Raw genomic sequence first — 14,500 nt, 5'->3', positions numbered from 1 at the left:
GCCAAGATTTGATTTTTAGTACTTTTTGATGGTCAAGATTTGACAAGATCATATATTATATATATATTTTTCTGAATTAAAACAAAAAAAAAAGAGATCCTTTTTTATAAAAAAAATAAATTTATTTCCTTATAATCTATTTGGTGAGTTGTAACGCCTTTATCTCTCTAGAAAATCTTTATTTTCTCTCACTATATCTATAGTGTATAATTATATGTTTAAGAGGTCAATATGTATGTAAAAATTAATGTGGGAGAGGGGGTTAGGGGGGTGGGGGTGGTTTTTATTATAAGATTATATATTAGGTCACATGTTAGATAACGTGGTCTTTTTATACACGAAGTTTACTTGTGGTGCTAATTGGTCTAAAATTTTAATACTATGATTCTTTTTCTATCTTGGGAATAAAATAATATGTATTTTGATAAATTTTTCAATATTTGGAAGAAAGAAAAAAAAGGAAGGAAAAGGAAAAATATGGAGAAAAGTATTTGTTTAAAAAAAATGAGGATTATGATTTATAACTTTAATATTTGAGGAAATTTGAGGTTATTTTGACAAATTAAATATATTGCGATCTAATTCAAAAATTTTGATAATGAAAAAAATGAAAAAAAGGATAAAGTAGTTACAATGTAGCTAGTAAAGGAGAATCGGTAGATTTGTCGAGTCTGATTTGTCTGTTATAGTTATTTTGTCGTTTATAATTTTAAAAAATAAATTTGAAAGTTGGCGTGCGACACGTTGTTTGTGTCAGTTATCAGAGAATATTCAAAAAAAATAAAAATATCGTAATGTTATAACTCCTTGCAATTCTTGTTTTATGGGGTTATATAGCGACAAATAATAGTAATTACAGGTAATAAAGTTGCTTTGTAGAATCTCACTTGTCTATTTTGGTTATACTATTTTTAATATTTTTAGAAAATAAGTTTTGAATTTCAAATTTGAATAAAGATAATAATATTAGCGCACTATCATCATATTTTAGTGTGGTTAAAAATTGTTTGGAGAAAATAATTATTTATTTAGCTAGTAAAGGACAATCGGTGGCTTTGTTGAGTCTGATATGTCTGTTCTGACTATATTGTGGTTTACAATTTTAAAAAATAAATTTTAAAAATTGACGTGCGACACGTGTTTGAGTCAGTTGTCAGAGAAAATTCAAAAAGAGTAAAAATCTAGTGATGTTATAACTCCTTGCAACTCTCGTTTTATGAGATTATATAGCGACAAATAATAATAATTACACGTAATAAAATACAAATAGTTGCTTTGTGAAATTTCACGTGTCTATTTTGATTGTATTATCTTTAATATTTACAAAATTAAATTTTGAAAATTGACGTACGACACGTGCTTGAGTCAGTTGTCAGAGAATAATCGAAAAGAGTAAAAATATGGTGATGTTTTAACTCCTTGCAATTATTATTTTACGGGATCATATAGCGACAAATAATAATAATTACATGTAATAAAATACAATTGGTTGCTTTGTGGAATCTCACCTGTCCATTTTGATTGTATTGTCGTTGATATTTAATAAAAAATAAGTTTAGAATTTCAAATTTGAATAAAGATAATGTTAACGCACTTTCATCATATTTTAGTGTGCTTAAAAATTGTTTGGAGAAAATAATCATTAATTTATCTAGTAAAGGACAATTGGTGGCTTTGTCGAGTTTTATGTGTCTGTTGTGACTATATTATCGTTCACAATTTAAAAAAATAGATTTTGAGGAATAAAGTTCATCAAAAATTCATGTTTTAATGTTTGAGGAAGTTTGAGGTTATTTTGAGAAACTAAATATATTGCGATCTAATTCAAAAAATTTCAAAAAGTAAAGTTTAAAATTGGCGTGCGCGATCCGTGTTAATAATGAAATAAAAAGGAAAAAAGGGTAAAGTAGTTATAACGTAACTAGTAAAGGACAATCTATGGCTTTGTCGAGTTTGATCTATCTGTTATAGGTATTTTGTCATTTATAATTTTAAAAAATAAATTTGAAAGTTGGCATGCGACACATTGTTTGTGTCAGTAGGCGTGCAACACGTTATTAGTGTCAGTTGTCAGAGAATATTCGAAAAGGGTAAAAATAGGTAATATTATAACTCTTTGCAATTCTTGTTTTATGGGGTTATATAGCCACAAATAATAATAATTACAGGGGTTATAAGTTTTGAATATCAAATTTGAATAAAGATAATAATGTTAGCGCACTATCATCATATTTTAGTGTGGTTAAAAATTGTTTGGAGAAAATAATCATTTATTGAGCTAGTAAAGGACAACCAGTGGTTTCGTCGAGCCTGATATGTCTGTTGTGGCTATATTGTCGTTTAAATTTTAAAAATAAAGTTTGAAAATTGACGTGCGACACGTGTTTGAGTCAGTTGTCAGAGAATATTCGAAAAGAGTAAAAATCAAGTGATGTTATAACTCTTTGCAACTCTCATTTTATGGGTTGACACACTATTAGCATATTTTAGTGTGGTTAAAATTATTTGGAGAAAATAATTATTTATTAAGCTAGTAATGGATAATCGGTGGCTTTGTCGAGTCGGATATGTCTATTGTGGCTATATTGTCATTTACAATTTTAAAATATAAATTTTGAAATTGGCGTGTGATACGTGTTTGAGTCAGTTGTCAGAGAATATTTGAAAAGAATAAAAATTTCGTGATGTTATAACTCCTTGTAACTCTCGTTTTGTGGGATTATATAGAGACAAATAAAAGTAATTACACGTAATAAAATACAACTAGTTGCTTTGTTGAATTTCACCTGTCTATTTTGATTGTATTATCTTTAATAATTTGCAAAATTAAATTTTGAAAATTACCGTGCGACACGTGTGTGAGTCAGTTGTCAAAGAATATTCGAAAAGAGTAAAAATATCGTGACCATTTTCTGGGATCATATAGCGACAAATTAATAATTACAGATAATAAAATACAATTGGTTGCTTTGTGGAATCTCAAATGTCCATTTTAATTGTATTGTCTTTAATATTTTAAAAAAATAAATTTAGTATTTCATATTTGAATAAAGATAATGTTGATGCCCTATCATCGTATTTTTGTGTGGATAAAAATTATTTGGAGAAAGTAATTATTTATTTAGCTAGTAAAGGACAATCGGTGGCTTTGTCGAGTTTGATATGTCTGTTGTGGCTATATTGTCGTTTACAACTTTAAAAAATAAATTTTGAGGAATAAAATTCATCAAAAATTCATGTTTTAATGTTTGAGGAAGTTTGAGGTTATTTTGGGAAACTATATATATTGCGATCTAATTCAAAAAAAATTAAAAATAAATTTTTTATATTGATGTGCGATCCATGTTAATAAAAAAAAGGATAAAGTAGTTACAATGTAGCTAATGGACAATCGGAGGCTCTGTCGAGTTTGATTTGTTTGTTGTGGCTGTATTGTCGTTTATAATTTAAAAAAATAAAATTTGAAAGTCGGTACACGTTGTCTGTATCAGTTGGCGTGCGACACGTTGTTTGTGCAATTGTCAGAGAATATTCGAAAAGGGTAAAAATATTGTGATGTTATAACTCTTTGCAATTCTCGTTTTACGGGGTTATATAGCGACAAATAATAATAATTGTAGGTAATAAAACTGCTTTGTGGAATCTCACTTGTCTATTTTGGCCGTACTATTTATAATATTTTTAGAAAATAAGTTTTGAATTTCAAATTTGAATAAAGATAATAATATTAGCGCACTATCATCATTTTTAGTGTGGTTAAAAATTGTTTGAAGAAAATAATCATTTATTTAGCTAGTAAAGGACAATCGGTGACTTTGTTTAGTCTGATATGTCTATTCTGACAATATTGTGGTTTACAATCTTAAAAAATAAATTTTAAAAATTGACGTGCGACACATGTTTGAGTCAGTTGTCAGAGAATATTCGAAAAGAGTAAAAATCTAGTGATGTTATAACTCCTTGGAACTTTGTTTTTTAGGTTAACTTACTATCATCATATTTTAATGTGGTTAAAAATTATTTGGAGAAAATTACTTATTTAGCAAGTAAAGGATAATCAGTGGCTTAGTCGAGTCTGATTTGTCTGTCACAGTTATTTTATCGTTTATAATTTTAAAAAATAAATTTGAAAGTTGACGTGCGACACGTTGTTTGTGTCAGTTGGCGTGCGACACGTTGTTTGTGTCAGTTGTCAGAGAATATTAAAAAAAAAGTAAAAATATCGTAATGTTATAACTCTTTGCAATTCTCGTTTTATGGGGTTATATAGCGACAAATAATAATAATTACAGGTAATAAAGTTGCTTAGTGGAATATCACCTGTCTATTTTGGTTGTACTATTTTTAATATTTTTAGAAAATAAGTTTTGAATTTCAAATTTGAATAAAGATAATAATATTAGCGCACTACCATCATATTTTAGTGTGGTTAAAAATTGTTTGGAGAAAATAATAATTTATTTAGCTAGTAAAGGATAATCGGTGGCTTTGTTGAGTCTGATATGTCTGTTCTGACTATATTGTGGTATATACAATTTTAAAAAATAAATTTTGAAAATTGACGTGCAACACGTGTTTAAGTCAGTTGTCAAAGAAAATTCAAAAAGAGTAAAAATCTAGTGATGTTATAACTCCTTACAACTCTCGTTTTATGGGTTAACGCACTACCATCATATTTTAGTGTGGTTAAAAATTATTTGGAGAAAATAATCATTTATTTAGCTAGTAAAGGATAATCGGTGATTTTGTCGAGTTTGATAGGTCTGTTGTGGCTATATTGTCATTTACAATTTTGAAAATTGGTGTGCACACGTGTTTGAGTCAGTAGTAAGAGAATATTCCAAAAGAATAAAAATATCGTGATGTTATAACTCCTTGCAACTCTCGTGTTATGAGATTATATAGCGACGAATAATAATAATTACACCTAATAAAATACAAATAGTTGCTTTGTGAAATTTCACGTGTCTATTTTGGTTATATTGTCTTTAATATTTACAAAATTAAATTTTGAAAATTGGCGTGCGACGCGTGTTTGAGTCAGTTGTCAGAGAATAATCGAAAAGAGTAAAAATATGGTTATGTTATAACTCCTTGCAATTATTGTTTTACGGGATCATATAGTGACAAATAATAATAATTACATGTAATAAAATACAATTGGTTGCTTTGTAGAATCTCACCTATCCATTTTGATTGTATTGTCTTTAATATTTAAAAAAATAAGTTTAGAATTTTAAATTTGAATAAAGATAATGTTAACGCACTATCATCATATTTTAGTGCGGTTAAAAATTATTTGGAGAAATAATCATTTATTTAGCTAGTAAAGGACAATCAGTGGCTTTGTCAAATTTGATATGTCTGTTGTGGCTATATTGTCATTCACAATTTTAAAAAAGTAGATTTTGAGGAATAAAGTTCATCAAAAATTCATGTTTTAATGTTTGAGGATGTTTGAGGTTATTTTGAGAAACTAAATATATTGCAATCTAATTCAAAAAATTTCAAAAAGTAAAGTTTAAAAATTGGCGTGCGCGATCCGTGTTAATAATGAAATAAAAAGGAAAAAAAGATAAAGTAGTTATAACGTAACTAGTAAAGGACAATCTATGGCTTTGTTGAGTTTGATTTGTCTCTTATAGGTATTTTGTCATTTATAATTTTAAAAAATAAATTTGAAAGTTGGCATGCGACACGTTGTTTGTATCAGTAGGTGTGCCACACGTTATTAGTGTCAGTTGTCAGAGAATATTCGAAAAGGGTAAAAATAGTGTAATGTTATAACTATTTGCAATTCTTGTTTTATGGGGTTATATAGCCACAAATAATAATAATTACAGGGGTTATAAGTTTTGAATATCAAATTTGAATAAAGATAATAGTGTTAGCGCACTATCATCATATTTTAGTGTGGTTAAAAATTGTTTGGAGAAAATAATCATTTATTGAGCTAGTAAAGGACAATCAGTGGTATTTTTCGAGCCTGATATATCTGTTGTGGCTATATTGTCGTTTAAATTTTAAAAATAAAGTTTGAAAATTGACGTGCGACACGTGTGAGTCAGTTGTCAGAGAATATTCGAAAAGAGTAAAAATCAAGTGATGTTATAACTCTTTGCAACTCTCATTTTATGGGTTGACACACTATTAGCATATTTTAGTGTGGTTAAAATTATTTGGAGAAAATAATTATTTATTAAGCTAGTAAAGGATAATCGGTGGCTTTGTCGAGTCAGATATGTCTGTTGTGGCTATATTGTTGTTTACAATTTTAAAATATAAATTTTGAAATTGGCGTGCGATACGTGTTTGAGTCAGTTGTCAGAGAATATTTGGAAAGAATAAAAATATTGTGATGTTATAACTCCTTGCAACTCTCATTTTATTGGATTATATAAAGACAAATAAAAGTAATTACAAGTAATAAAATACAACTAGTTGCTTTGTTGAATTTCACCTGTCTATTTTGATTGTATTATCTTTAATATTTTATAAAATTAAATTTTGAAAATTACCTTGCGACATGTGTGTGAGTCAGTTATCAAAGAATATTCGAAAAGAGTAAAAATATAATGATGTTATAATTCATTGCAATTCTCATTTTCTGGGATCATATAGCGACTAAATTAATAATTACAAATAATAAAATACAATTGGTTTCTTTGTGGAATCTCACATGTCCATTTTAATTGTATTGTCTTTAATATTTAAAAAAATAAATTTAGTATTTCAAATTTGAATAAAGATAATGTTGACACACTATCATCGTATTTTAGTGTGGTTAAAAATTATTTGGAGAAAATAATTGTTTATTTAGCTAGTAAAGGACAATCGGTGGCTTTGTCGAGTTTGATATGTCTGTTGTGGCTATATTGTCGTTTACAACTTTAAAAAATAAATTTTGATGAATAAAGTTCATAAAAAATTCACGTTTTAATGTTTGAGGAAGTTTGAGGTTATTTTGGGAAACTATATATATTGCGATATAATTCAAAAAAAAATTAAAAACAAATTACGTGCGATCCGTGTTAATAATTAAAAAAAAAAAGAAAAAAGGATAAAGTAGTTACAATGTAGCTAATGGACAATCGGTGGCTCTGTCGAGTTTGATTTGTCTGTTGTGCCTATATTGTCGTTTATAATTTAAAAAAATAAAATTTGAAAGTTGGTGTGCGACACGTTGTCTGTATCAGTTGGCGTGCGACACGTTGTTTCTGTCAGTTGTCAGAAAATATTCGAAAAGGGTAAAAATATTGTGATGTTATAACTCCATGCAATTCTCGTTTTATGGGGTTATATAGCGACAAATAATAATAATTGTAGGAATAAAACTGCTTTGTGGAATCTCACTTGTCTATTTTGGTCGTACTTTTATAATATTTTTAGAAAATAAGTTTTGAATTTCAAATTTGAATAAAGATAATAATATTAGCGCACTATCATAATTTTTAGTGTGGTTAAAAATTGTTTGAAAAAAATAATCATTTATTTAGCTAGTAAAGGAGACTTTGTTTAGTCGGATATGTCTATTCTGACTATATTGTGATTTACAATTTTAAAAAATAAATTTAAAAATTGATGTGTGACACCTGTTTGAGTCAGTCGTCAGAGAAAATTCGAAAAGAGAAAAAATCTAGTGATGTTATTGTTAGGACCGAAAATAAGCAGGTGTAACGCGGAAGCTAGCAAAGCAAACCTCAAAAGACCACGAGTAAGAAGACAACGAGAAATATACAAAAAGACACAAAGATTTAACGTGGTTCGGTCAATCGACCTACGTCCACAAAGGAGATGAGCAATCCACTATAAATATGAGAGTACAAAATACAGAGGGGAACAACCTCAACCAAATCACTCGGAATACATGGGAGGTTCACACAAGTGATAACGTATCAAGCTTGTGACCCACAAATTCTCCCTCTAACCACAACTCTCAAATCCCTTAAGACTACATTGTGAATGCTGATTAAGTTAGAAGTAACATGCCTCTATTTATAGAGTCCTAAACCTTTTCCTACAAGAAAAGGATTAGTCAATCCAAAACCTTTTCCTACAAGGAAAACCTATTTATGGTAAGAAATTTAGGGCAAATAAAACCCAACAAATCTCCCCCTTGGCCTGAATTTCTGACAAAATAAATTTGTCCACCTTCTTAACTTAATCTTCAACAACTTGCTTCTCCTCTCCATAATCTCCTTTGCAAAATTTATGTCTCAACACAAAGAATCTCTCTGAAACAATTTCTCCAACAAAATCTTCATTACTGTCAAAAAGGTTGCGGCTAGAACTACACCCGCCAAGATGAACACCTCTTTCTAACCTGGTTCAATCATCAATTATCGAACCACTGAACCTGACTCCATCATTGAATCTGGCTCTGATACCACTTGTTAGGACCGAAAATAAGCAGGTGTAAACGCGGAAGCTAGCAAAGCAAACCTCGAAAGACCACGAGTAAGAAGACAACGAGAAATATACCAAAAGACACAAAGATTTAACGTGGTTCGGTTAATCGACCTACGTCCACACAGGAGATGAGCAATCCACTATAAATATGAGAGTACAAATACAGAGAGAAACAACCTCAACCAAATCACTCAGAATACATGGGAGGTTCACACAAGTGATAACGTATCAAGCTTGTGACCCACAAATTCTCCCTCTAACCACAACTCTCAAATCCCTTAAGACTACATTGTAAATGCTAATTAAGTTAGAAGGAACATTCCTCTATTTATAGAGTCCTAAACCTTTTCCTACAAGAAAAGGATTAGTCAATCCAAAACCTTTTCCTACAAGGAAAACCTATTTATGGTAAGAAATTTAGGGCAAATAAAACCCAACAGTTATAACTCCTTGCAACTCTCGTTTTATGGGTTAATGCACTATCATCATATTTTAGTGTGGTTAAAAATTATTTGGAGAAAATTACTTATTTAGAAAGTAAAGGATAATCGGTGGCTTTGTCGAGTTTGATATGTCTGTTGTGGCTATATTGTCGTTTACAATTTTAAAAAATAAATTTTAAAAATTGGTGTGCACACTTGTTGAGTCAGTTGTAAGAGAATATTCTAAAAGAATAAAAATATCGTGATGTTATAACTCCTTGCAACTCTCGTTTTATGAGATTATATAGCGACAAATAATAATAATTACACGTAAGAAAATACAAATAACTGCTTTGTGGAATTTAACGTGTCTATTGGTTGTATTGTCTTTAATATTTTTCAAAAATAAATTTTAAAAATTGACATGCGACACGTGTTTGAGTCAGTTGTCAGAGAATAATCGAAAAGAGTAAAAATATGGTGATGTTATAACTCCTTGCAATTATTATTTTACGGGATCATATAGCGACAAATAATAATAATTACACGTAATAAAATACAATTGGTTGCTTTGTGGAATCTCACCCGTCCATTTTGATTGTATTGTCTTTAATATTTTTAAAAAATAAGTTTAGAATTTCAAATTTGAATAAAGATAATGTTAACGAACTATCATCATTTTTTTGAATGGTTAAAATTTGTTTGGAGAAAATAATCATTTATTTAGCTAATAAAGGACAATCAGTGGCTTTGTCGAGTCTGGTATGTGTGTTGTGGTTGTATTGTTGTTTATAATTTTAAAATTTGACGTGCGACAGGTGTTTGAGTCAGTTGTCAGAGAATATTCGAAAAGAGTAAAAATCTAGTGATGTTATAGCTCCTTGCGACTCTCGTTTTATAGGTTAACGCACTATCATCATACTTAAGTGTAGTTAAAAATTGTTTGGAGAAAGTAATCATTTATTTAGCTAGTAAAGGACAATCGAGGCTTTGTCGAGTCTGACACGTCTGTTGTTTGTTTACAATTTTAAAAAATAAATTTTGAAAATTGACGTGCGACACGTGTTTAAGTCAGTTGTCAGAGAATATTCGAAAAGAATAAAAATATAGTGATGTTATAACTCCTTGCAGCTCTCGTTTTATGGGATTATATAGCGACAAATAATAATAATTACAGGTAATAAAATACAACTAGTTGCTTTGTCGAATCTCACCTGTCTATTTTGGCTGTATTGTATTTAATATTTTACAAAAAAATAGTAATTGAAAATTGGTGTGCGACATGTGTTTGAGTCAGTTGTTAGAGAATATTCGAAAAGAGTAAAATATCGTGATGTTATAACTCCTTGCAATTCTCGTTTTGTGGGATCATATAGCGACAAATAATAATAATAATTATAGGTAATAAAATACAATTGGTTGCTTTGTAAAATCTCACTTGTCTATTTTGATTATATTGTCTTTGATATTTTTAAAAAAATAAATTTAGAATTTCAAATTTGAATAAAGATAATGTTAACGCACTATAATCATATTTTAGTGTGATTAAAAATTATTTGGAGAAAATAATCATATTACAATTTTACTCGTAAATGATCAAAATAAAACAAGGTTGATTGCTTTGTTAGTAAATAACAATTGGTTGTTTAATTTGTCGAATTCAATCCACCTATTTTATTTGAGTCAGGTGTGAAAAAATATTTTAAAATACTAAAAACATCGTGATGTTACTCTTGTCATTCTCGTTTTATGTTGTTATATAGCGACAAAATAATAATATTTACAGGTAATAAAATACAACTAGTTGCTTTGTGGAATCTCACCTGTCTATTTTTGTTGTATTGTCTTTAATATTTTACCAAAAAAAAGAATTTTAAAATTGCCGTGCGACACGTGTTTCAGTCAGTTATCAGATAATATTTGAAAAGAGTAAAAATATTGTGAAGTTATAACTCCTTGCAATTCTCGTTTTATTGGATTATATAGTGACAAACAATAATAATTACAAGCAATAAAATACAACTGATTGCTTTGTGGTCATCTGTCTATTTTGATTGTATTGTCTTTAATACTTTTAAAAAATAAGTTTAGAATTTCAAATTTGAATAAAAGATAATGTCAACGCACTTATCATCATATTTTAGTGTGGTTAAAAATATTTTGGAGAAAACAATCATATTAAAATTTTACTTAATAAATGATCAAAAGAAAACAAGGTTGGTAGCTTTGCTACTAAATAACAATTGGTCGTTTAATTTGTCGAATTTAATCCGCCTAATTTTATTTGAGGCAGTTGTCAGAAAATATTCTAAGAAAGTAAATATATCTTGATGTTACTCTTGCTATTCTTGCTTTATGGGGTTATATAGCGTCAAAATAATAATAATTACAGGTAATAAAATATCGCTGGTTGCTTTATGGAATATCACCTGTCTTAAAATTTTAAACTTGAATAAAGATAATGTTAACGCACTATTATCATATTTTAGTGTGATTAAAAATTGATTGAAGAAAATAATCATGTTACAATTTTACTTGATAAATGATTAAAAGAAAACAAGGTTGGTAGCTTTGCTACTGAATAACAATTGGTTGTTTAATTTGTCGAATTCACTCCGCCTAATTTATTTATATTTTTATAATTTAAAAAAAAAACAAATTTCAAATATTGAATAAAAAACATATTTACGTGCAATCATAGTATCAGGGTAAGCTTTTAGAGATTATCTGAAAAAATAATATATTACGAATATCTAAAAAACTTATAATATGATAAAGAAAAAGTTCGAATTTGATTTACTTTATTAGATCATTTTAGTAAAAAAATATAATCAAATTTTTATTAATAGTTTCAAAATTCTCCCAACTTATTGTTGATAATATATATTTTAATTATTATTTTTGATCTCATTCATAAAAATATAATTGCAAAGGAGTTGCGTATTGGCTTATGATATTTATCTTATTATTTGTTTTTATTATATTAGAAGGAAAAGAAATACACAAATTTGTAACTTGAATATGACTTGTCTCTTATTTGTTTGGCATTCAACATTAATCAAAACTTTGTTCTTAAAAACAAATATTTCACCAAAAATATTTTTTTTCCCTTTTCTTAACATGTTATTTGAACTTAACTATGTATATCTTCGTTAATTTATTAAATTATGCATGATAAATACAATGATATACATGTGAATATTAGTCTATAACATATTAGTCTTAAAAATAATCGTGATTCAATTCTTATTATTACCCTTTTTAAAAAAAATAAAATAATAGATATAATTAAGTTAAAATTATAATTATTATTTTCGGGATAATTCTAGTTATTATACATTAGTAAGCAAAACATTTTCATGTTTTATAGGCTTATAACGATGTTATTTTTGTACCAGTTTATTAATAAGCTCGAAGTTCAATGAAATATGAGGTACCATACAAGAAAGAGTTAAATAAACAAATTGTAGCAAATAATTTATCAATTCACATTTGTATTTTTGCTCCTACAGTTTTCATCACATTCACATGTCAATATTTATATTATTTTAGAACATTAATACTATGAGATACACGTGCAATACACGTGTTCAAGAACCAGTAATAAATAAAAGTGTGAATTGATCCAAATTAAAGTATAACATAAACTTATTTAAAAATTGTAGTTTAAAGATACTTCACGTTTCTTTTCACTCAATAGATAGATATTTAAATACATTCCACTTATTAATGTGATAGTAATCATCCACGCTTGATTTGAAATACAATTGTTTATTCCTCGTTATTTACACCAATTGAATAAATGCATACTGTGTGACTTTACAAACACTATTAACACTAAATCACGTATAAATCCAAACTTTTTTCACTTTTTTTAATAAAAAAATTAATAAGGATAATATACATTACACTTCCGACAATCCACTAATAATACATATTGCACAACTTCACAAGCAATATCACTAGAGCACATTTTGTTTGATTCATATTCTGACCTCAAATACATCACTTAAACCTAACATGTATACTTAGTATAAATATCGAGTAGAAATAAATTTTTATTCATATTAACTTATACACAATAATAGGTAAAATACTATTCTAAAAGCTTTGTTGAATTTTTCTTGTATAATTAATTGGTATTGTTTAAAGCATTAAGGCTTTAATAAGCGGGAGAATTAAAATAGAGAACTCACTAAAGGTCGACACAATTTGAAAATTAATAGGAAAAGTAAAGTGTTTTTGATCATATATATAATATTATTTTTTGATGAAATGCGTATATATATATAAATATTAAATAATTTTTGTTAGAAAACGTTTTATTCATGTAATCTATCCTGACTCTAATATACACCTTGTTAAAGAAATATAAACTTTATAACGTCTAATTTTAAATATGTTAGACTTCGGTTTAAGAAAAAGTTATTAAAGTATAGTAAATAATATTTTAATAAAGGGAAATAATAAATAAATAATAGCAACACGTTTTGAAGGGGACCTTTTGGGTTTTTAACAGCTGTGACAAATCGACACTGTGAATTTATTAAATAAATAGAACAGCTGGTTAGGCGTGTAATGTCGACAAAATTATTTCTCCGTTTTTAATTTCGAGATTCAATCAATTTTTTTTTAATTATATTTTCTTAAAAAATATTTTGAATTGTTAAAAATTACTATATAACTTAGAATGATACTATAAGACCTGCCTATATTTTAACTTTTCGAAATAGACCATTAATACGGGGTGTGGTGCACTAAGTGAGAGTGATTCATCCTTAATTAAAAGTCTCGGGTTAGAGCTATTTGGTATGATGAAAATCCCATTGAGAACACCGCCCTCAAATAGGCCCTGTAGTGCGCGATTCGAATTTAGTCGGGGCTCGAATGTTGGCTCCAAATACTTAGTGGAATACCCCCCAAAAAAAAAATCAAAATAATATTCATGTCTCCACGGTTAAAGGTAAGGTTTGGAACACTTAACTCTTTCGAAATAATTTTTCTATTTCTATAATTAACTGAGATAAAAATTATGTATATCTTATCCTCTTCAATCCCTGTTTATCGAATTATTCTTTAACACGTTTATTATTATTTATATAAATGCACAGTCGATAAATGGAATTATTTTGTGTACTATTTGTCAAGAGTACACTATAGTACATATCCGTTGGGAAAATTTACTACCTTAAATTCAAAATAATTATTTTTTAAGATTTTGAGACAATCTTTTAGAAGGATCATTTAAGTTCGTTAATTCCAAGATTTTTTTTTTACTATAATTATTTTTTAAAAAATATTATTACATTATTAATTTTTAAAATGATATTTTTTTTTATCAAATTAAATTAGTTATAACAATACTTATTTTGAACCTGATTTTTAAGACAATATTTTTAATTTTGAATCAAATTAATTTAATTAAAATAATACCTATTTTGAGCATGAGGAAATATTATTTATCACATGTTTCAATAGCAAAAAACCTACAATATAGATTAGACTTTCATTTAGCTATACATTAAATCGTCATTTATTTTAGATCAAATTAATTTGGTTGATATAATACCGATTATGAGATGAAGAAAATATTATAGCTCACGTGTTTAATAGCCAAAAACCTACCCTAATATTTAAATAAAATTATTTATATTTAACTTCTGATTTTT

The sequence above is a fragment of the Solanum pennellii genome, chromosome 7 (assembly GCF_001406875.1).
Source record: "Solanum pennellii chromosome 7, SPENNV200".
Classification (NCBI taxonomy): Eukaryota; Viridiplantae; Streptophyta; class Magnoliopsida; order Solanales; family Solanaceae; genus Solanum; species Solanum pennellii.
Note: the sequence above shows the minus strand (reverse complement) of the source record.